At 39.9% G+C, this 4,127-nt stretch overlaps 1 non-coding gene across 1 annotated transcript; it reads right to left on the bottom strand.

Annotated features, from left to right (window-relative positions):
• Positions 1 to 607: 607 nt before the first annotated feature.
• Positions 608 to 679, bottom strand: TRNAR-UCU (transfer RNA arginine (anticodon UCU)). Its single transcript has one exon. It is a non-coding gene; the product is annotated as a tRNA-Arg (tRNA).
• Positions 680 to 4,127: the final 3,448 nt, after the last annotated feature.

The following is a 4,127-nucleotide window of genomic DNA, read 5'->3' as shown; positions in this document are numbered from 1 at the left end:
TCTATTCAATGCCGGAATTCGACCCGCTATTAATGTGGGTATTTCTGTTTCCAGAGTAGGATCCGCGGCTCAAATTAAAGCCATGAAACAAGTAGCTGGCAAATCAAAATTGGAACTAGCGCAATTCGCAGAGTTACAAGCCTTTGCACAATTCGCCTCTGCTCTCGATAAAACAAGTCAGAATCAATTGGCAAGGGGTCGACGATTAAGGGAATTGCTTAAACAATCCCAGGCAAATCCTCTCCCAGTGGAAGAGCAGATAGCTACTATTTATACCGGAACAAGAGGATATCTTGATTCGTTAGAAATTGAACAGGTAAATAAATTTCTGGATGAGTTACGTAAACATCTAAAAGATACTAAACCTCAATTCCAAGAAATTATATCTTCTAGCAAGACATTCACCGAGCAAGCGGAAATCCTTTTGAAGGAAGCTATTCAGGAACAGCTGGAACGGTTTTCTCTTCAGTAACAAATAAATTTTGCATGTCTACTCTTGTTAGTAGAATAGGAATCGTTGAGAAAGCTTTTTCATTTGAATCATGCAAAAAAGTTTTCTTTGTTTTTAGTTTAGTATAGTTATTTAAAGAATAGATAGAAATAAGATTGCGTCCAATAGGATTTGAACCTATACCAAAGGTTTAGAAGACCTCTGTCCTATCCATTAGACAATGGACGCTTTTCTTTCATATTTTATTCTTTCTTTTATTTTTTTGCTTCTTCCGAGAAAAAACTGTTAGACCAAAACTCTTTTAGGAAATCAAAAAATCCAGATACAAATGCATGATGTATATATTATATCATGCATATATCATAAAGAAGGAGTATGGAGGCGGTAGTGGGAATCGAACCCGCAACCCCAAGGTTATGAGCCTTATGAGCTACCAAACTGCTCTATACTCTTAAACTAAAGAGGGGTAACTAGTGGATAAAAGAGGGTTGGATACGCCCCTCTACCAATATCTATACAAATAGAATAGTCCATTTATACAGAATGGTAAAGAGGGCTCCTCTATGATTATCAATTCCAGAAATCCATACAAATACGAAAGGGTATTTTATCCTTACCAACTGGATCTTGTTGCACCCGGTAACAAACATTCATAAACCATTTCTCGAAGTACGTGTCCGGATAGCCCAAAATGTCGATAGTTAGCTCTAGGTCTTCCGGTCAAAAAACAACGTCGATGAAGGCGTGTAGGTGCACTATTACGCGGTAGGGATTGCAATTTTTCTCGCATTTTCGTTTTTTCACTCAAACTCAAGGGAGAAACTTTGCTTCTTATCTTTTTTTTTAAAGATTGACGAATCAAATGATATTTCTGTTCTAATTTCTGCCGCTTCTTCTCCCTCTGAATCAAACTTTTTTTTGCCATAATGTGTCGTTGCTATTATTACCAAGTATACGGTTCTAATCCTAGATGGAAAAATAAATAGAAAAAGAAATCTAAAAAGGCAGATCCTCCCTCTCTATCAAGAGTAATGAACTAGGTGCTGATACAGTACAAAAAAACAAACTAAATTAACCAAACTTGCCTGATGTTGAGGCAATCAAGAAAGCTGCATAAGTGAATATATAACCCACGGAAAAGTGAGCTAATCCAACCAATCTTGCTTGCACAATGGAAAGAGCCACGGGCTTATCTCTCCAGCGAATTAAATTAGCTAAAGGTGTGCGTTCATGAGCCCATGCTAAAGTCTCAATTAATTCCTGCCAATACCCCCGCCAGGAAATTAAGAACATAAATCCAGTAGCCCAAACAAGATGTCCAAATAAGAACATCCACGCCCATACCGATAAACTATTCATCCCAAAAGGATTATATCCATTGATAAGTTGTGAAGAGTTTAACCATAGGTAATCTCTTAACCATCCCATCAAATAAGTGGAGGATTCATTAAATTGTGAAACGTTGCCCTGCCATAATGTGATATGTTTCCAATGCCAATAAAAAGTAACCCACCCAATGGTATTTAACATCCAGAAAACTGCCAAATAAAATGCGTCCCAAGCAGAAATATCACAAGTACCGCCGCGCCCTGGGCCGTCACAAGGAAAACTATATCCAAAATCCTTTTTATCTGGCATTAATTTGGAACCGCGTGCATCTAAAGCGCCCTTTACTAAAATCAATGTAGTTGTATGCAAACCTAGAGCAATAGCATGATGAACCAAGAAATCCCCAGGTCCTATTGTTAAGAAAAGCGAATTACTATTCTCATTAACAGCATTCAACCATCCGGGCAACCATAGGCTTCGACCCGCATTGAAAGCGGGGCCATTCGTTGAAGATAAGAGTATATCGAACCCATATGTCGTCTTGCCATGAGCAGATTGTATCCATTGGGCAAATATAGGTTCGATCAAGATTTGCTTTTCTGGAGTACCAAAAGCAAGCATGACGTCGTTATGAACATAAAGGCCCAAGGTATGGAATCCTAGAAAGAGGCTAGCCCAACTTAAATGAGATATGATAGCTTCTTTATGGTCTAACATTCTTGCCAATACATTATCCTCATTCTGTTCCGGATTGTAATCCCTAATGAAAAAAATAGCTCCATGAGCAAAAGCCCCTGTCATGATGAACCCTGCAATATATTGGTGATGAGTATATAAAGCAGCTTGAGTAGTAAAGTCTTGTGCTATGAATGCATAAGGAGGTAAAGAGTACATATGTTGAGCTACTAAGGAAGTAATAACCCCTAAAGAAGCTAGAGCAAGACCTAACTGAAAATGAATCGAATTGTTGATTGTGTCATAAAGGCCCTTATGCCCACGCCCTAATCGACCCCCCGGAGGAGTATGCGCTTCTAAAAGATCTTTAATACTGTGCCCAATTCCGAAGTTAGTTCGATACATGTGACCGGCAATGAGAAAAATAAATGCAATAGCTAAATGATGGTGAGCCATATCGGTCAGCCACAAACTTTGTGTTTGTGGATGGAATCCCCCAAGAAGAGTTAGAATGGCAGTTCCCGCTCCTTGAGCGGTACCAAATAAATGATTACTCGAATCAGGGTTTTGGGCATAAAGATTCCATTGACCCGTCAAAAGGGGTCCCAACCCCTGGGGATAGGGTAATACATCTAAGAAATTATTCCATCGAACGTACTCCCCCCTGGATGCGGGAATAGCAACATGAACTAAATGTCCTGTCCAAGCCAAAGAACTTACCCCGAAAAGTCCTGACAAATGATGATTGAGACGAGATTCCGCGTTTTTGAACCACGAAAGGCTTGGTTTCCATTTGGGTTGTAGATGTAACCAACCCGCTATTAAGGACAGCGTAGAAAGAAATAATAGAAAAAGAGCTCCAGTATAAAGATCCTCATTGGTGCGTAATCCTATTGTATACCACCACTGATAAACTCCAGAATAAGCAATATTCACTGGACCAGCAGCACCTCCTCGAGTAAAGGCTTCCACAGCGGGTTGACCAAAATGAGGATCCCAAATCGCATGAGCAATAGGTCTTACGTGTAAAGGATCCTGTATCCATGATTCAAAATTTCCTTGCCAAGCTACATGAAACAGATTTCCGGACGTCCATAGAAAGATTATTGCTAATTGCCCAAAGTGAGAAGCAAAAATGTTCTGATAAAGACGTTCTTCAGTAATATCATCATGACTTTCGAAATCATGTGCGGTAGCAATACCAAACCAAATACGACGAGTAGTGGGGTCCTGAGCTAAGCCTTGGCTAAACCTGGGAAATCTTAATTCCATAATGCCTTTCAAATCCTCCTAGCCACTATCCTACTGCAATAATTCTCGCTAAGAAGAATGCCCATGTCGTGGCAATTCCACCCAGAAGGTAATGGGTTACTCCTACAGCGCGTCCTTGTATAATGCTCAAGGCTCTAGGCTGAGTAGCAGGAGCAACTTTTAATTTGTTATGAGCCCAAACGATAGATTCAATGAGTTCTTGCCAATAACCACGGCCGCTGAATAAAAACATTAAACTGAAGGCCCAGACAAAATGAGCACCTAAGAAAAAAAGACCATATGCAGATAATGAAGAACCATAAGACTGAATGACTTGCGATGCCTGTGCCCACAAGAAATCTCGAAGCCACCCATTAATCGTAATGGAACTCTGTGCAAAGTTTCCCCCTGTAATATGAGT

The sequence above is a fragment of the Triticum urartu genome, unplaced genomic scaffold (genome assembly GCF_056163025.1).
Source record: "Triticum urartu cultivar PI428250 unplaced genomic scaffold, HENAU_Tu73 scaffold1530, whole genome shotgun sequence".
In the NCBI taxonomy this organism is placed as follows: domain Eukaryota; kingdom Viridiplantae; phylum Streptophyta; class Magnoliopsida; order Poales; family Poaceae; genus Triticum; species Triticum urartu.
This window is presented reverse-complemented; position numbering and strand designations above follow the sequence as displayed.